The 21,003-nt window shown below is 46.9% G+C and overlaps 1 protein-coding gene across 1 annotated transcript in view; it reads right to left on the bottom strand.

Moving 5' to 3' along the window:
• LOC121441894 (FH1/FH2 domain-containing protein 3-like) overlaps positions 1–21,003 on the bottom strand; it is a gene marked incomplete at its 3' end in the record, with an annotated part of 55,509 nt that overhangs the window by 15,818 nt on the left and 18,688 nt on the right. The window lies entirely within an intron of this gene.

Here is a 21,003-nt window from a genome sequence, read left to right on the forward strand (position 1 = left end):
AAAACCAAGTATACCATGTCATGTTTGACTCCTTGAGTGGTCGGGATGGCTCTTACGGTTCATCGAGTTGGCGAGTCAAGACTCTAACTGAAAACATGCAGGCAAGCATGGCGGCTCCTGGCTGAAATCACAGTACAGTGGGGCGGAGAGGCAGGAGAAGAGGGAGGAGAAGTGAACTAACGGTCACAACTGTAGTCCAGGCCACTGGGACTCATCAGCTCCATTTGGAATGTCCAGCTTTATTCCCAGGAGTCTCAGTGAACACTGAACCTTCTTTCGTGGTCATCAAGGCCTTCCAGGGATCTGCCTCAACGTGCTCTGTGTCAAGCCCCAAATAACAACAGGAAACCCCACAGTTTTCCCAGCCTATGGCAACAGATCCTCAGCCCTCAGCCTAACTGCCTGACCCCGCCACCCCCCTCCTCGCATTCCAGCCACCACTAACTGCCACCATTTCAAAAATACCATCTTAACAAAATTATATATCTGCCACAGGCAGGGCACCAAGGAACACAGAACAGCTTCCTTCCCTCAGAGATACGGTGTCATTGAATGAGTGAGACGACAAACAGACTGTGGACGAGAGTAAGACACAGATAGACCAACTGCCAGGCAGTGGATGCTCTTCCTTAGCTTATTCTCCAGCAACTGCTTCAGCAGAGATGCCAAAACCCTCCACAATATTGCCCAAGTCCCCACCCAGAAGAAGACTATCATTGTTTCCTAGCCAAATGTCACCAACTTGATCCCCTAACTAAAGGGTAAACAAGCCCCTATGCATTTGTGCCAGTGAATCTCTCAACTGAAAAAGAAGAGGTGAGCATAGGCCTTTAGTCCTCTAAGAGGAACATGTGGGCATGTGCAGAACAACCAGGGGATGAGAAGCAAACTGGGATACTGACTATCCTGGGACAGATTGCCTTGGGGGCGTGGTGTGTGTAGCAGCTAAGATGCCAAGGGAGCCAACATACTGCCAAAGCGATGCAGCCTCCCCATTACACCCAAGACGCAAGATTAATATTTAAACTATCATCATGTGAGCCAAGGAGCATGAATAAAATGCACTGGGGCTCTAATGACGTAGATTTCTCCTAGACAGTTCAGAGATCGGAGGTCAGCTTTGGGTCTCGCTTTCACAAACTGGTAGAAGCCTGTATAAGTTACTTTGCTCACTGCTGTGACAAAAATACTCCAGGAAAGGTTTGTTTGGTCTGGTGGTTTATGAGGGAACACACTCCATTAGGTCCGGGGAGGTGTGGACACAGGAACAAGAAGCAGCCAATCACTGCGTTCAGCGAGGAAGCAGAGAGGTGAATGTACCAGCTCAATACACTTCCTCCTCCTTTTCGTTTGGTCCCAAGCCCCAGGGAAGGGACTATGCCCATTCAAGATGGGGCTCCCTTCCTCGGGTAAACCTTCCTGGAAACATCCTAGAGAACAAACGCAGAGGTGTGTCTCCCTGGTGATTCTAAATCAAGTTGCCCACAAAGATTAGCCATTTCAACCTCGGCAACGACTACAAAGTCACAGTTACAAAATTGTAAAGCAAACACCCAAAGCCAAGGTGTAGAGGCAACAGGGAAAGAAAGGCAAATTTCAAACTGGTTGTTCTAAATATGCCGGCAGAATATCCAAGCTTTCCTTACGGAAAGACTCAGACATTTCCCTGCCAGACCAAGTCCCTAGCCTCCATTACGGCTTAAGGGGAGCAACCTGATCTCTTGCCTTGGCCTCTCATGTCAAATGTCCTCCCGGATGACTTAAGGGTCCTGGAATTTCCTGACTCTGACAATTTTCATGTCAACCCTGATCCCCTGGCAGCATGTCCCCTGCACTCCTTCCTTGGCTGAAAGTTTGGTGGCCAGGACACTGTCGGGCACTTCAGGACATAAGACAAAGCAGGGAGCCATGTGGGAAGATAGCGTTACAGGGCTATTATTGAAGGGTGGCGATTAGGGAATTTAGGGGCAGTGACAGTGGCGTGGCTGAGAGACTTCAGATCAGGTTGCCTGCTGTCAACCTGTGGCCAGGGTTCTGGCAGGGATCAAGCTGCTCAGAGGGAGTCGATCCCAGACCCACAATAAAGGCCCTTCGATGACATCTCCTGAATGTGCCACTCCCCCCTGCTGCCCCAGTCAAAACACGCCATTTAAACAAGCAGCCTGGTGACATAGAAAACTCCCTCTGTTCCTTTTTACGGATGCCTCGCCAAGTGACTCTGGGGTTCTTTGGACTGTTCCTAACAAAGACAGTGCACTCCGAAAGGGCAAGCTCACCATTCCGGAAAAACCTCAACCATCTGAAGGAAGGCTGATGTCACGTCTCGATTTATATATTCGTTCCCTCTCCCCAAGCCGACAAAGTGGTGTGTTGCTGGGGTGGTTTAATGATTATCTGGCTTCTGGCAGCAAATCTTGAGTCTAGTCTAGGCAATAAAATTCCTGTGTAACCCTGAAATAGATCTGAACAGAACCCTCCTATAAATATGCACAAGGCTACCATTTACACCAATTCTGTAGCTGCATAGAAATGAGAAAATATGTAAGTTAACAATAGACTTCACCATTTAAAGAAAATCTCAAGTGCGAGACCCTCTCGTGCTCACATCCCCACTTTCCCCGCGTGATCTGGACAGCAACCTGGAACCCAGGCTGGCCTGTGTCTTGCTTCTCATGAGTGACATCTGATGTAGCCTAGCTGACAACTGCAGGCACTCACTCCTAGGAGCTGGCCTCCCTTCTGGTTATTGGAACCCCGCCACTGAGCGAGGCCAATCTAGATTGTCAAGCTCCAGATGATCCAACAGCTGATGACAGACACATGAGACAGCCCTACAGAAACAGGGAAACAACCTAAGCCAGCACTTCCCGGTAGATCATTGGGCTTCAGGGTAACTTCGTGGTTGTCAGTCTCCTATCTCCCTGATCTGTGAACACAGACCACCCGCAGCTGACAGGTAGGGCAAATCTGACCATCAGAGTTCCCAGAGTCTGGATAGGGGGTGGCGACGGGGGAGCACGCTAAATGTACTGTGGTATGACAAGCTCAAACAGGCCATCCTGAGATGGTACACAGAGCACACAAATCTAACTTTGGCCCTCCCTGTGCTAAAACTCCTGCTGGGGACAAAGGACAGCAGCAGGTACTGAGTACAAGGGACCTGGAGCACTAAGGAATTAGGGAGCAGTGATTCCTAAGCCCCTCCCCCCCAGAGAAGTGAGAGAAAGAAGGCATGCCAAGTCCCTGGGCCCCAGAGCTCACTCTACTGTTTCGCCTTACTCCTCTTGCAAACTTCAGAGTAAAAGATGACAATATTGTGGTTTGAATGCGAATCTTTAACAGGCTGTCATGACTAAACACTTGGTCTCCAGCTGGTAGCATTTTTGGGGGGGGGGTTGTGGATCCCTTAAGAGGTGGGGCATACAACACCAGGTATGAGAAGCCCTCTTTTTAGTTACTGATCGTGGTTTTCAAGAGACTCCTAGAACACACAGGCTGTGGCTATCACCCTTGGTTGCCACCCCCACCCCTAGAGATGGAAGTCAAGGCCCTATTGTTGAAATACTGTGCACTTCAGACACAGGGCTGGGAGACCCCTGAGCTGGAACTGACCTGAATGTCTCCTCCCTGAGCACTCGTTTTCATGGTACCCAGAGGGCACAATGCAAGCTTCCAGAGCACGGAAACAACCAAGAGTCCTACCTGCCTCTGAAGCTTATGAACCACAATAATGATCAGTAGGGCGTAATAGCACAAGAGGCACAGTAGTGGCATGCACACCTGAGTGGTAACCAACAAGTCTATAATTGGACTTAAGACCCACGGAGCAGGGGGAAATCACGCCTGGTTCAGGAAACCCAGCCAGCCACCAGGGCTAGTGAAGTCACGGCTCTTGGAGGAGAACCTACAACCACCACTTTACTAAACCAGCATAATCCCTAAGTACATTCTAAATATTTGTCCTTACACCCACAGATAAGTGTAGTCCTGACCCCACATCAAGGAAACTTCTCTTTGCAACATGCAGAGACTATTATGGAAAACCACAACCAATCAGAATGCAGGGTTATGAAGCCCAGTCCCAGTAAATACATCTACAAAGTAGTCTGGCACCTAGGAGAACACTGTAGAAGAGGGGTGGAAAGATTATGTTATGAATGTACTTTCTTTGAATATGGCTTGATTTTTCCTTCCTCAGAAGCCTAGGTAAGCTGGTGATCACTAAGCCGAGGACGCGTGCCCTGTCCTGAAGCTGACTCAAAGAGCTTCCAAATCAAGTCCTAGACTTACAGTTAAACTAAGATGAGCACACGACCCACCCACCAATAGCAAGAACCTCGACCAGATTCCTTGAGAAGACAAAGGAGCAAGTTTAGGGGAATGGTAACACATAGACAGGAAAGTAAATGACACTTTATCTTTAAATAGCTGGAAGTATTGTAGTAAGGAGGTCACTTGTTTGTTCCCGGCTGTTTAGCACCCCCAAAAAATCACACAGAATCCATATTATTTAAATCACTGCTTGACTCATTAGCTCTAGCTTCTTATTGGCTAACTCTTACATCTTAATTTAGCCCATTTCTATTAATCTGTGCACCACCACATGGCTGTGGCTTACCACCAAGGTTCAGCATCTGTCTCTGGCAGTGGCTCCATGGCTTCTCTCCCACTCCTCCTTCCCTCTCCCAGCATTCAATTTAGTTTTCCCCACCTAGCTCTACTCTGCCCTATCACACAGGCCAACCCAGCTTCTTTACTCATTAGCCAATAAAAGCAACACATAGACAGAAGGACCTGCCACACCAAAGTATGTTAGACTTTTTCGTTCAGAAAGCTAGAATACATTGGCTTACATAAATATGATGTCCTGTGGTCTACATTATTTTATTTAAATTGAAAAACAATTCTATCACTACTTCAGGAGAAAAGGGGAAGGAGGGCAACAATATGAGGGTTAAGGTAGGGAGGTGAGGGAGACTGAGTGACTGTTCCAATATGGAAGCATGATGTGGGAAGGTCATTTGTCTATCTGTTGCTTTCATTGGTTAATTAATAAAGAAACTGCTTGGCCTGATAGGTCAGAACATAGGTGGGTAGAGTAAACAGAACAGAATGCTGGGAAGAAGGGAAGTTAGGCAATCGCCATGCCTCTCCTCTCTGGGACAGACACCATGGATCCAGCCACCAGGTCAGACATGTTGAATCTTTCCTGTAAACCACCACCTCGTAGTGCTACACAGATTATTAGAAATGGGTTAATCAAGATGTGAGAATTACCCAGTAAGAGGCTAAAACTAATGGGCCAGGCAGTGTTTAAATGAATACAATTTGTGTGTTGTTATTTCTGGGGCTAAGCTAGGTGGCCAGGAGCTGGGCGGCAGGAACACAGCCCGCAGCTCTATCACTACAAATGGTGTCCAACATGGGGCTCGAACCCACGACCCTGAGATTAAGAGTCTCATGCTCTACCGACTGAGCTAGCCGGGCGAGAACACAGCCCACTGCTCCCACTACAGAAGTGTCCAACACAGAAGCAAAATCTTGAATTTCTTGCCCGAGCAAACTAATAAGTAGACATACTCACCAGCATGAAAAACACCAACTAAACAGTGTGTGGGACTGGGGTAGAGCTGGGATTTCTCTTTCTGACCTATTTTATCTATTATGTCCAAACAAATGGAGGCATTTGGGGTTATTTAAGAGAGACAAACATAAATTTTATTCATCTTTTCAAAGAACCAAATTTTAATTACACTATTTTTCTCTGTTGTAACTCACTTTGTGTGTGTGTGCACGAGTGTGCACATGTGGTATCTGAGGGAATTGTTTTTAAGATTTATTTATTTCTATTTTATGTGTATGTTTACCTGCATATGTTTATACATACCACATGTCTGCAGTGCCCACAGAGTCCAGATGAGGACATCAGAACCCCTAGAACTATAGTTTCAGATGGCTGTAAGCCACTATGTGGGTGCTTAAGTCAGCACACCCCATCTTTCCTTTCTCATTTACATCCCCCGCAAGCAGCTTCATGGTGGCATGCTGATGGCCCTGATATAGGACCTGTTTCACACTGATGCCTTTCCCAACTGACATGATGAAGAACAGGACTAGGAAAGGTTGTCACCAAGCACTGTCCCCTGTAATCTCTGCCTAGGCTGCATAATAAAGATCCCATGAGAAAAGGAAATGGAGGTAGAAAAGCAATGAGAGACTTAAATGCATCTGATAAAGGACTTGTATTAGAGCATTTAAGAGACTGTTACAAACCTAACAGCAAAAGAGCAAGTAACCCCATTTAAAAGTAGGCAAAGGATTTGAACAGTCATGGACTACCATTTACACAGCCTGTGGACTCTAGGCTGTGAGCCAGGGATAGCCAGCTGCAGAGGAGTTCCTCTGATCCCCTCACATGCCCTCATAATAAGGTTTGTAGAATATAGCCCAGAACCCCAAGACTCTTTAACATGGGGTGTCTACCATCCATTGTCAGTGGTTCTCAAACTCTAGTGCATTCAATAGCCTGCTGGAACACTGGATCACATTTGAACATTCAAATTATGTGGGTCAAGGCAGCTGGATCCTAGGGATCTATATAATTCAGTTCCCACCATTACTTGGTGAATAGATCCAGGAACCTAGGGCTCCACTCTGAGAAAACAGATGAGATAATACTGTTAGATTACTTGAGGAAAGAAGTAAGCCAAGAGGAAATGTTGAAGCCCTAATTGCTTTGGAACTTGTTCCTCTTCTCCCAGTCTTTGGCTCTCCTTCCACTGCCACCACGTAGCCTCACGGGTTCTTTCTAATGAGCAAGTACATCCCCGGGGTCCATCTGTGGGTATGGGGCTAACACCCAGAAAAGATGCACAGGGATCCTTGGAAACAGGCCAAGCCTCCAGCTCCACCTGGTACCCATGACCAGGCCCAGGAGCAGAAGCCACACCTCACGGAAAGTCCAGCTGGCTGCCCCTGTAAACTTCTAGGAAATGTTTTCAATAATTCTAGAGGGTGAGCTGTCTGTTAGCCAGGAAACCTGAACACACGAGCTTGTCAGAGCATCCCCAGAAGAAAAGGAAACCAGTCCAGTACTCATTACCATAGCTGTAAAACAACAGAGATGGGCAGAAGTCACAATGCTGGTGTGGCCACCTTGACCTTTTACAATAGGTATGGTTAGTTGCCAAAAGGTAAGAGTAAAGAGAATATACTCTGAACTCCAGGTTCGGCATACCCTGGAAGAACAGAGCAATGGAGAGCCCCTCAGATTCCTCACCACCACACTTCCTTTGGGGCGCACACTATCCGAGTCTCCAGGCCACCTGCCCACCGGGCCCGGGTGTGCCGTAAGTCTGGACCATGACTCAAGAGATGCAATAACTCCCTATCCTCAGACCCTGACTGCATGTCAAGTCTCTTTACTTCTTTTGAGCTGTCTGTGACACCATATGCTATGTACACTCAGCCCCACACCTTCTCAAAAAAATGAGCAAGTTCCAAATCAGCAGCAAGAAGTCAACCACGTCCTTACTCTATTCCTGTGGTAACTCATTAACTATATGACCAGACAGCCCAGCTCAGTGATGAGTGAAAATCCCGACAAAACAGCTCTGCAGAGCTCTGCAGAGGTTCCTGCATGTGTGCTGTCATGAGATACTCAAGAGCCCCAGTGCTTACGTCAGCATGAACCTCCTGCCCTCTCTCATCGACATCTCCACAGCCAGCAGCTTCACGGCAGCAGGCTGATCACGCTGTTTACAGGACTCTGCCTTCCACAGCAGATATCATGAAGTAAAGGACTAGGGATGGTTTTCCCCAAACCCTGCCCCCTGTAATCTCTGCCATAACTTTTTCAATACTCTTGAAACACCTATAGGCATCGTGTACCTATAAATGGCAAACCGTACATGTTTAACTGGGAGACAATAAAGGAAAGGGGAAGAGAAGGAAAAGAGAGTGAAAAGGGGAGGGGAGGGGATAGGAGGGGACGGGATGGGAGGAAGGAAGAGGCAGGAAGAGAGCAAACACTGCCTGCTTAAGAACAGAATGTCCATCTCTGAGAAAGAATTCTCCTCCAGCCCTCCATCCAAACAGGTACACAGAGGGGACAGCTAAAGTCCTCACAAAGCCTCTCCGCTCAATGCCATAACGCTCCCAAGTTAGTTACCTAATAAAAGAAAAGAAATACCCAAACACATAGTCATCTCTAAGCAGTGTCTCAGACAGGCTGGGGAGAAAATGTGGGCTCTCCTGGTGGGAGATTCGTGCTGTGTGGCAGCCGTGAGCAGGGTTATGCCCACAGCCACACTCACTAACCACTGGTGAAAGCTATTGGTCCATAACTCTAGACATGTTCCGAGTAAGAGCACTGCTGTCTGAGGAGTCTCACCACTGACATAAAATAAAACAATTGGACCTAAGATTGCTAAGAATTAAGTCTTGAGAATTTATGAAATTTTGTGACTTTTATGTAAGTATATGGCATGGGCAGGAAGCCTGTGACGGTCAGAGCACGGCTATGTGGAGGCTGTTCTCTCTTTCCACCTTTACGTGGCTCCATGAATGAACCCAGGTAGGCAGGTTTTTGGTTTATACGGTGTTTTCCTTTACCCACTGAACCATCTCGCCCACCGATAATCGAAGTTTTAAGCACAGTATATGTTTTCCTGTGAAATGTGAACTTGTAGATTATCCTCTGTGAGATTTAGAGTCTCAGTCATCGTATTACCACCCAGAGACACTTGACAGCTCAAACACATGCTACAGTGTCGGCTGGCTGCCTGCCTGGCTGCCTGGTGAGTTGGGTGTCATGTTTTTTTTGGTTTTGGTTTTTGTGTTTTATGAGACAGCTAGCTATGTAGACCAGGCTGGCCTGGAAATTACAGAAATCTTCCTCCCTCTGCCTTCCAGTCCTGACTTCTGAAAAGCCAGAGTCAAGGCTGAGAGTGGAGCTCAGGATTTCAGCCCTTGCCCTGCACAGGTGGGGCTCATGGTCGGACACCATTGCCCCCGCCCAGCACTGTTAAATCATTTTCTTTTAATAATAGTAAAGGAGCTGAGAGAAGAGATTTCAAAACCAGAAACCTTTTTCTCTCCGCAAGGGTGGTGGCTCACGCCTGCACACTCAGCCTTCAGGAGGCTCAGGCAGAGGACTTGGGGATTTGAGGCCAGCCTGGGCTAGATGGTGAGGCTTAGTGACTTGTTGCTGTGACAGAGCATCTACAAAACAACTTAAGGAAGGAAGGACTCGGCTTTGGCTCACCAGTTAGAGACATATTATGATAGTGGGGAGGTGGTAGCAGGAACGCAGGGCAGCTGGTCACACTGCAGTCGCACTCAGGAAGCAGAGGGAGTGACTGCTGGTGCTCAGCTGACTTTCTCCTTTTCATGCAGTGGGAAGCCCCGACCCAGGGAATGGTGCTGCCCACGGAGAGGGTAAGAGTCAGTGGACCAGTCTAGATACCCCCTCAAAGGCACATCCACAGGTGCTGTCTAGGTGACTCTAGACCTTGCCAAGTTGACAATATCAACTATCACAAACCTCATCTATGCAAATTGTTCAAAGCCTAAATCAGAATGTTCCTGAGGTCCCTCCCAGAAGCAGTTCAAATGGCTTTAGTCTCAGTCAGTGGGAGATTTGTGACAAGACAGAACTTGGTCCCTTTCTGATTCAAAACGAAGACAAAGGAAGTTGGCTGTGGAAAGCCCTTCAGACCTACGGTCTCCAAGGAAGAACATCTCCAGGGAGGGCCATCTCCAGGGAGGGCCACACACAAGCCAGCTGCCTGCTTGTCGCCCTCCTTCACCCAAGTGCGTTTCTTAAAGCTGCCCTACCACTGTGTTTTAGGCAGAGTATAATCATTCCCAGATGTAAAAGAAAAATGCTCTGACCAAGCAGGCATTGCAGCTCCGGATGTATGTGGTTGGTGGACATGTCCTGTGTCCTGTAAGGTTGCCACAATACTCAGGCTGTGCTTCCAGAGAGAAGCCTGAAGCAGCACAGTTTGATCACTCCACCCTCAGACAAAGCACCCACTAGGTCCCCATTCTGCCTAAAGCCATCCTGATGTAGTAACCCCAGGCTGCCAGAAACACAGACACACCCGAGGCCCTACAGCCCTGAAACTGGGAGCAGTGAGGTGATGACAAGATCCAGACGAGGTAAAGCTGGGCAGGTCTCTCCAAGGAGCTGCTCCTGCCTCTTACCGATGGGGAAACCCTCTAGCTGTGATATGCTGGACAGGTGTGAAACTCCAGCTTATGATGCCCCAAGATCAAAGCTGTTTCCACCAGGCGAGTTCCATGAGAATTGAGAGCCAGGTTTGGACCTTGCAGGATCAGGAAATATGAGGATAAGCCTCAGGGAAACCTTTGGAAAGCCAGATGCAGGGAGCCAGGGTGCTGGGCTGAAGGTGGCCATGGAAGACTTCAGAATGCCTTGCGTGTGCTGCTGGGCACAATGGCCAGCACCAGAAGCCTGTTCACTGTTCACTTATGGCTCAGACGCTGCTGCCTCTGCTCAACTCGGAAACTTTTCTTTCCAGGGCTCTTCTACACACACAGTCCAGTGTTGGAGGAGGCCACTAGTTAGCTCCCAGTGGCTTAGCCAAAAAAAAAAAAAAATCACACAGAAACTGTATTACTTAAATCATTGCTTGATCCATTAGCTCTAATTTCTTATTGGCTAACTCTTACATCTTAATTTAACCCATCTCCATTAATCTGTGCATTGCCACAAGGTCGTGGCCTACCAGCAAAGTTTCAGCTCGTCTGTCTCCCGCGACGGCTCCATAGCTTTTCCCTCACTCCATCTCCTTTCTCCCAGCATTCAGTTTAGTTTTCCTTGCCTGTATCTGTTCCCCTATAGCTCTGCTATAGGCCCAAAGCAGTTTCTTTATTAACCAGTGGTATTCATAGCATACAGAGGGGAATCCCACATCAGTCCAGTGAATAAATATTACTAAAAATGCGGTGGGGAGCAGGAAAGAGGGCTTGGTGAGGAAAGGTGGTTACCACCCAATCCTGGCAACCTGAGTTCAATGGCCAGAACCCATATGAACGTGAAACCAGCTTCACAAAGTTGTCTTCTGAATTCAGAGAGAGAGAGAGAGAGAATGTGCACACGTGCATGCATGTATCCATAAACATATATAAACATTTTAAACAACCAATTTTAATAAAAACAGAGAGGTTTGACCTTTACAGGGGGCAGGAATTACATTCAGATCCTGTGCAATGTTCACTCTGATCCAGCAGCAGGACAGGGTCAACACATTGGATTTGGGGAGTGTTGTTATCATAATCATCATTATTATTATTAATGTTTTGGTTATTATACTTTTGAGGTAGAGTTTTGCTGTGCAGCCTTGCCTGGTCTAGAACTTACTAAGTAGCTCAGGCTTTCTGCACCAGCCGCCTCCTCCCTAGCATAGCCATACCCCAACATGAGTCCCACAGGTATACCTTACACAGACTCTGGAATTCACTTCTGATTTGTCCAATGATCACAGACCAACCAACCTAGCAAGCTTTTCTGTCATGTGGAGCACTCAAGTACATCACCTTCTGGAACAAGGTCTGGGCTCTGTCCAGCCCCAGAAACCTTGGGTTCCCTCAACCCTAGGGAACCATAATGCATTTTCTTTGATCCCACCTGGGTTCTATCAGGTACAATCTCTCTATAGACATCAAGGTGACGAGGAAGTCGGGGCCTTGTACAATGAAGAAAATCACACTGTTAGCGTACTTTATGGCAATTGAACCACAAACCATGAATAAAGGCTCAAATCCTGCTCTGGAATATGCTGGGCTGGTTTTTATTTATATTTGTGAGAAAGGACCTCACTCTATAGCCCATGCTGGGCCTGGGAATTAATGTGTAGACCAGACTGACTTCAGATTTATCATCCTCCTGCTTCAGCCTGATGAGCACTAGGTGCAAGGCAAATCGCGCTGTGTCCCCTTTGAAGTTCCCCAACCATTTTTAATAGTTGCCAACAATGACTATTTCATCATATCTGCCTCTATAAAATACCAACATGGAAAATTATACATTATTTTTATAATGACTTACTTATTCTCTGAAAATAAAGGGGAATGTTTGGATGCCTATCTCGAGGAGGAACTTAGAAGCAAAAGAGATTAGCACACAGAGGAGCTGATGTCGGATATAACAGGGGATAACTTAGAATGGGAAGTGGAATGTGTGCTCTTAAACACAGGGCCAGCCAGCTCCAGAGGGGGTGCTCAGTTTCCAGCCTGCAGGGGCCCAGGCTGCTCAGCCCACATCGCCTCCCTCACTCATTTTCTAGCTGGGCCCTGAGCATCCAGGAGATAGACAGACAGCAAGCAAAAGAGATACTCACTCTGACGCTTTCTCATCAAGACCTTCCTGACCTTGATACAGTCCCAAGAGCCTGACGGGAGGGATATGGGCCATAAGGGCTCAACAGGCAATCATTTCCCTTCACGGTGGGCTGGCCTTCCCACATGAAGTCAATCCACATAGAAGCCTATACAGGAGGCAACAGCCAATCTGTCGGAGGTTGGACTCCTGTTGGACAAACAATAGATGCTCCACAGAGCAGGCCATATCGCCTCCCTCCAGCCAGGCCCTCCTACAAGGACTCATCTGGTTCAGTCAAAGGCATGTCAGAGTTTCCCATAGTGCTCCAGCTTAACTGCAGGGAAAACAATATGGCCAATGTGTTCTGTAACTGTGAGCCTATGCTTGGGTTGGTTTTCCTCAAGGAAAGCACAGAAATAAGTCCTTACAGTTCAACAGCACTCAAAATACCTTTACAAATACCGTTCCCTTGACAGGGGAAAGTTCTTGCTACTTTTGAAATTTTATTCCTCTCTGATATTTTATTCTGACTTCTCTAGAAGCTTCCTTTACATGTGATATGAAACATGAAAATGACATTACCAGGCATCACCTCCAAAAAACCTAAGAAAAAAATTGTGAAGCCGGGCGGTGGTGGCGCACGCCTTTAATCCCAGCACTCGGGAGGCAGAGGCAGGCAGATCTCTGTGAGTTCGAGGCCAGCCTGGTCTACAAGAGCTAGTTCCAGGGCAGGAACCAAAAGCTACAGAGAAACCCTGTCTTGAAAAATCCAAAAAAAAAAAATGTGATTTTTGTTTTATTCCATTTTTCAAAAACTAATCAATTATGGCTAGTCTGCAGTCCAGTTGATTAATTTCAAGCCAACTCTAACTTGGTAGGTATGTGGTTCATTCACATGGCCTAATTCCCTGTTGGGATGTGAGGGACACCAAGCTCTCCTGGACCTGGCAGGGACAGCTCTCAGACAGCTGGAAACACCCTACTAGACAAAAAATGAAGCCAGCGCCATACATTCTCTGGTTGACAGGACTAATCAATCCCCTTTCTTTCTCCCTGGAACGTAGGCATTATCAGTTGATCTGACTTGGCATGGGCAAGTGAAGCCTATGATTCCTTCCTACCTCCCAAGCTGAGAGAGGTGGCAGAGCGGGATCTCTTTCCAGGTGTGCATTGGCAGAGGCTTCAGAGATCTTCCCTGGGATTCTCTGCTGTGGGGGGGGGGGTGGTTCTTAGGGGTACACAAAATCTCCCAAGACATCCAGAGCACTACTGGGGACCTGCTCTCCTCTAGGCAGCGCCACAGTGCTGGCTTCCTCCCTTCCTCCATGCAGATAGCTCCACACATTCATTTCCTTTTTCTGCATCCTCCAAAGTCTCTCCATCATGTATTACCTCCCATGGGAGCGTGTTTCAAATGCTTACTCACCAGATAGTGTTACCATTTTAGGAGGTGGGGTTTCTGGGCAGGAGTAGGTTACTAGCGGTAAGACCCTGAAAGTCATAGAACAGCCCCTGGTTCAGCTCCACCTCTGCTTCCCGATCCACCATTGGGAAACTATTCTGCTGAGGTGGCCTAAAATCCCCTGAAACATGGGTGAAAATAAACATTTTGTTCTGGGTTCCATTCTCACTGCGATAAAAACACTCTGACAAAAAGCAGCTTAGGGGAGGGAAGGGTTGAGCTGGCTCACACTTCCAGGTGGCAGTCCAGCACTGAGAGAATTCAGAGCCGAAACTCCAAGAACTTAAAGTAGAAACCATGGAGGAACACTGTTGGCTAGTTTTCATGTTCACCAGGCTTATGCTAAGCTAGCTTTCTTAGACAGCCCAGGGCTATCTGCCTGGGGAATTGTGTCATCTACATCAGTTAATAAGACACACACATACATACACACACACACACACACACACACACACACCACCGCACACAAATACAACACACACCACAGGGGGGAGGGAGGGAGAAAGGGAGGGAGGGAGAGAAAGGGAAAGGGAGGGAGGGAGGGAGGGAGGGAGGAAGGGAAGGAGGGAGGGAGAGAGAGAAGAGGAAGGGAGGAAGGGAGGGAGAGAGGGAAGGAGGGAGGGAGGGAGGGAGGGAGGGAGGGAGGGAAAGAGAGAAAGAGAGACTTGCCTACAGACCGATCTGATCCCTCAACTGAGACTCTTCCCTTAGGTGACTATAGGCTGGGTCAGGTTGATAGTTAGAGCGAGGATGCCTCTCCTCCCTCCGACTGTTTCCTGTCAAGTGTTCTGTTCACAGTAATGCAAATCCACTAATATAACAACCCAACCAACACAGCAGCCACCACTCAGTGAGGGCCACAGCAGAACTTCAATTATGCAACTGACATTTTAGCATGAGGGAAAGTTCTAGATAGAGAGTAAGCCCTGCAGTGATTGTACAGCTCCAACCACTATGAACCAAGTCAACCCATCTATCAGACCATTCCTGCCATGGCGTACCCTACAAACCATCAGCCAATATAAACTCTTCCTCCTTTAGCTACATTGACAAGAAAAGTGACTCTTACCAATATGGAAAGCATGTAGCTCTGACTTTTTAGATATTTAAAAACTCGGGACTTCTCTGCCAGCACCTTACTCTCAAGGCTCTGGTTTCTCACCTCACTCACATTCAAATTTCTCTTCCCAGCAGCCTGAGATCCTTCCATGCGCTTCTCTCTTGCCTGAAATTCTCTTCACCCGGACAGATAAGGGTTTGCTCCTTCCTTCCCTCCAATTTAGAGTCCTTCTTGCACATCCCCCATGTAAAATAGCCCCACCCCTTTCCATCCATCCCCTTTCCCTATGCTTCTTACTCCTCACCATGACCTGACGTATGCCTGCTTGTCTCCCACCAGCATACCAGCTCCATGAAATCAAGAAGTTCATTCTAGCCATGACACTGCACCCAGGACCCAGCACACGAGTGGAATTTGGCTCTGATGGTGACTTCTCAGAGAGAGCAGAAAGCTTCCAAGAAGGTAGTGGGGCTTTGAGCCCAGAGAGGGTGGAGTCTGGCAAGAGAAGAAGGCAGCACAGACTAATGCAGGAACTAATGCAGCAGCAAACGCAGACTGAGAGCCAAAGCTCTATAAATAAAGTTTTATTGGCACATAAATGCACAATTATTTATGCATTGTCTATGGAGCTTTCAAATCACAACAGCAGAGTGAATAAGTCATTGCCACAGAGACTGTTTGGTCTACAAGGGCTAATAAATTTCCATCTACCCTTTACAGGAAATGTTTGTCAACTTGCGATGGAAGATAAATTTTTCTCAAATTGTAAACTCATAGACCAAACCCTCATTTCTGCCACCATGATGTCCACAGACTTTCCAGGAAGCAAGGACCCCAATTTGAGAAAGCACTATGGAAATAAGAAAAGGAGCAGGGAGAAGGGGGAGGAGAAAGAGGAGGTGGTGGTGGTGGTGGTACATAGTTTCAATCCTTAGCTCTGCCACACAGAAGCAGTGTGACCTTACACAAATCACTCAGCTTCTAAGACTTTTTCCTCATGGGGAAATGAGACTATGACCCACCACATGGCACCATTGCTGTGAGGAGCGCAATCTGGAAGGCAAAAAATCTTGCCGTGACTAGTTCACACTCTACCTACCAAACAAACCTTTTCTGTGTTTTTGAGAATTCATGGAGCTTCAAATGATTCTTTCAAAGAAAATTTGAAATTATCAAGTGTAAGTGTGTCCATCCAGTGGCCCTCAAACCTCATGCAACAAAGGACAGCTATGAACAGTCACATTGTCGCTTCTGTTTGGCTATGATAAGATACCACAACCAAAGGCAACTGAGAGGAGATGGGCTTATTTTAGCTCACAGTTCCAGGTGGTGCACAGCCCACCACAGTGAGGAAAGCACGTCAGCAGGGGCATGAGGCCAGCCTGGCAATCAGGAAGCAGAGAGACCACATTTGATCCTCACACAGGAAGCAGAGAGACCACATTTGATCCTCACACAGGAAGCAGAGAGACCACATTTGATCCTCACACAGCAAGCAGAGAGACCACATTTGATCCTCACACAGGAAGCAGAGAGACCACATTTGATCCTCACACAGGAAGCAGAGACCACATTTGATCCTGTCACAGAAAGCAGAGACTACATTTGATCCTCACACAGGAAGCAGCGAGACCACATTTGATTGTCACACAGGAAGCAGAGAGAAAGAACAGGAAGAATGGTCAGGATATACTACCTCAAAACCCACTCCCAATGATGTATTTCCTCCTGATAGGTGTCCCCTTGTAAAGGGTCCATAATCTTCCCAAAAGTGCCACCAACTGGGCCTTTGGTGCAGGTTTCACATTCAGATCACCACAGCAGCCCAACACAAAATATATAAACTTACCAAAAAATGTTAGAATATTAATAACTCATGCAGTTCTCCCTTAGTGAACTTTGTAGATGACAAGGACATGTCACAAGATCAAATAACTGAACACGCCTGGGGGCTACTAACACACTACTCATCCAATCGTCAAAGAAGCGCTACTGCTCGAGGGCTGTGCCAGCACTCAGTGCCTTTGATAAATACGATTTGTTAATCAAAATACATGGAATAAAGTTGATAATCTCCACACTACTAGGGGAAAGACTGACTCCGGGGGAGACAGAGCAGTATCACAGCTACTTGGAGCCTCCCGCACTGCTCTCCAACTTGGCAGAAAGCATTCCCAAGTCAGACAGACCTTGTGACACACTCTGAACTGATAACATGCAAAGGACTGATTCTGTGCCTATTTTTGGCTGGTTGGAAGATAAATGGCTCCTCCAAGGGCAAAACCCTGAATCTCCTAGTGATGCAGGAGTCGTCGTCCAGAAACTGGGCCTGCACAAGCAAGGCTCCCTTGGGTCTCTAGTTTCTCAGCTGTATGAGTTCTGAGGATCTCCAAGAACCAAGCCGATCAATCAACGAAGACACATAGCATCCAAAGTACTTTATTAACGAGAAAGAAGTGGGGGAATCAGCGTGTGGTCTGTTAAATCAACGACTAGAATACTCACCTCGTCTTTATGCACGAGCAGCAGCAGTTCTTAGGAACTAAGAGCAAACTCTTGAACTACCTACCGATGAAGTTTTTCACCCTGGGCGTGGGAGATCAACCCTGTAATTCCAACACTTGGGAAGCTAAGGCCAGAGGTCTGTATGAGTTCAATACCAGTTCAAGGGTTACATATCTATCCATTGTCTCAAAAAAAAAGTGTTATAAGCAAATGTTTAAACTTACCTACATAGAAAAATAGTTTATTCATGCCATTGGCAGACATCTCTGAGCTTTTCTCTTCCTATACAATCAAACACTTCTCACTTTCCTTGACTTTCCTACTACCAAAAGAGAGAATATCTACCACCTGCAATAGGCATTTGGGTTTTTGTTTATTTGCTTTATTTTGTTGTTTTGTTGAGTCAGGGTCTGATGATATGGCCCAGGCTGACCTGAAATTTCCTATATCACTAAGGCTGAACATAAACTCCTTACCTCCTACCGCTGTCTCCCAAGTGCTGGGATTACAGGTGTGCACCACCACACTTGAGCCAAAAGACATCTGTTACTTTGGCCTGATATCCATACTCACAAAAGATAAGACTGCTGAGCCATCCCAGTCAATACTGCTATACAGATGAACCCCTCCAGGAACGGCTTATCATGAAATAATCATGCGGTGAAACCTTTATTTTTGCATCAGGTTATTATTTTTTAATTTCCATGTGTGTGGAGGCACATATGTGTGCAGGTACACGCGTGTGTGTGTGTGTGTGTGTGTGTGTGTGTGTGTGCGCGCGTGCGCGCAGAAGAGCTCATTGAAATCAGAGGTTGATGTCAGGAGCCATCCTCGTTCAATCTTCCACCTAATTCATTGAGACAGGCTCTCTCAATCAAATCCAGATCTCGTCAATCTGGGGATCCCTTCTCTGCTTTCTCAGCCTTGAATTACAGGCAGGCTGCCCCACCCACTTGGCATTTACATGGATTCTGAGGGATCCAAACTCTAGTCCTGCTGGTTGCATGGCAAGCACTTAACCACTGAGCCATCTGTCCAACCCCTGAATCAAGTTACTGAAACATCTTTCATTCAGCCTCGGAAAGAGTGGACTTCGTCCCTGCCAACGCCGCCTTCTGCGCTGCCCACTGTGTCTGGGTTCTCCCGCTCAGCAAGAGGCTCTGTCCATAAAATGCTAATTTGTATCTGTCCTTTCAAAAGAGGCATTTTTCTTTTTTTGCTCTGTGGGTGTAGGCTCCTTCGCAAGAATTCTGACCCTTTGCAGCAGGGTAGAAAAGCTGAGTGGAGAGTGGGAGAGGGGAACAGAATCGTTGCTTTCGTTCCTTGAGGCTGTGGTGCTCTGCACACCACCAGGACCTTCTCTTGGGGCTGAGGTTCTTCCTGAGGACACAACAGAAATAGTTCTCTCATGACTTCCTGATCTACTGCCATCTGAGATGAGGACAAATCAGTCACTATGTAATTCGGAAGTACCTGAAAAGCCTCTTGAATTTCGTCGCCATCTTCTTCTTTCTTACATTTCTGGTTCCCAGCTGGGAAAATACAAGAGGCCCCATGCCAACAACACCCATCTCCTGTACTTTTAATACATAAGCACAACACAAAAGTGCCGGTAAATGGGTTTTTCAATGAACACATCCATGTCACCAGCGTTCAGACAAAAGAATAGAAAAAGGGGCTGGAGAGATGGCTCAGCAGTTAAGAGCACTGACTGCTCTTCCAAAGGGCTCATGTTTGATCCAAGTACCCACATGGTAGCTCACAATTGTCTGTAACCCCAGTTCCAGGGGATCCTACACCCTCATGCAGAGAAATATGCAGATAAAAGCCAACCCACAAAAATAATAATAATAAAAATGATGATGATAATAATAATGATGATGGTGAAGAATAGAAAAAGTCACTTGTGGTCCAGAGATCTTCACCAGCCCCTACTCACTAACACTCCCTCCTCCCACAGATAGAGCTCCAAGACTCTGAACCAGAGCTCCTGCCTTAAACTTGATATAAATAGATAACTTCCTACACTTGATCATATGTCTGAGATTTGTCTGTTGTATTACACGAATGTAATAGTACCTCCATTTTCAGCACTATACGTTTTTGTGTGAATACATATGATTAATCACTGTTGATGAAAACTGTTACTAGCATGAACACTTTTATGTCTTTGGGGCATATATGCTGCATACATGTCGCTTAAGTCTACAGCAGTCATAGAATCACGAGGTAAGTCCTAGGACATGCATCTGTGTCTGTTTCAAAACTGTCGAGAATTTTGAAAATTCAACATATGACTCTCCCCTTTGTTCCCTTTGGCCAAGCCTTGGTATTAGCACACTTTTTGACTTTAACTACTCTGGCGGTGCATGGTAGTCACGCTATAGTTGTGGCTTGCCTTTCTATGGCAACAGTCTGGCCCTGTATAAAAAAAGTTGGCTAACCTCTGCTCAAGAATAAGCAAGAGCAATGTGTGACACACAGCTATGAATCCAAGTGTTCTTATAAAGAGTTGGTACAGCCACTTGAAACAATGTGATCCCGTGCCCTTGCACCTCCCTTCTCTGTGGATACAGCTTTAGAGAACAGACTGGGTGGGATGTAACATCCGAGCATCAGCTTCCCTGTTTACTGTCTGGAATGATGTGGGATTCCCCTCTATATGCTGTGAATACCATTAGCTAATAAAGAAACTTGCTTGGCCTGATAGTGTAGAACAGAGCTAGGTATTGGGGGAGGGGGGCGGAAGACTAAACTGAATGCTGGGAGAAAGGAGGCAGAGTCAGGGAAAAGCCATGGAGCCTTCACCAGAGACAGACGTGCTGAAACTTTGCTGGTAGGCCACAACATTGTGGTGATGCACAGATTAATGGAGATGGGTTAAATTAAAATCTAAGAGTCAGCCAATAAGAAGCTAGAGCTGATGGGCCAAGCAGTGATTTAATTAATACAGTTTCTGTGTGGTTATTTTGGGAGTCTGGGCAGCCGGGAACAAACAAGAGGCCTCCAACTACACTGGAGAAATGTGGACTTAAAGCAAAGACATTGGAGAGGGATATTTGGTTGGGGGGGAGGGGGGCGCTCAGCATTTGGGGAAGAGACAGTAAAGAAGCCTGGAAGATCAGGCAGAACAATATGAAGAACAATGCTTAAGGTGGACCTGACTTTCAAAGAATTAGTATTTGGGACACTTTCTAAGCATATACCAGAAACTCAGAACCAAGATGAAAAACTCTGGGCTGGGATTTCATATTTTTTGTTACAGCAGCACCAGACAGACCAGGAGTCAGAGCAAAGCTCTACTATCCTTCACGCCTGACCTCAGGACCTTGGCACCTGCTCACAATCTCCCCTCCATCAAATCCCCATCGCCACTCTAGAAGACCCCTCCTCTACCACAATAGCCTAATGCCCAGGCTGTCAGTAACATAGGGAGCTGGAGGAACCTACACACACTGGGTTCCATCCACAAAACACGAACTCACATACAGAAAGCTAACAAACTCATTCTCAAATGCCATCAAGAGACAGTGTTCTGGGGGCAAGTGGCTCTGCCACTGGCTTTGTTGTCATCTCCTGGGCGCTCTAGTAGCGGGGAGTGGTGAGAGCTCACACATGCCCTACCCT

Source organism: Microtus oregoni, unplaced genomic scaffold, assembly GCF_018167655.1.
Source record: "Microtus oregoni isolate MIOR12 unplaced genomic scaffold, Mior012 000082F_ref0000272, whole genome shotgun sequence".
NCBI classification, from domain to species: Eukaryota; Metazoa; Chordata; class Mammalia; order Rodentia; family Cricetidae; genus Microtus; species Microtus oregoni.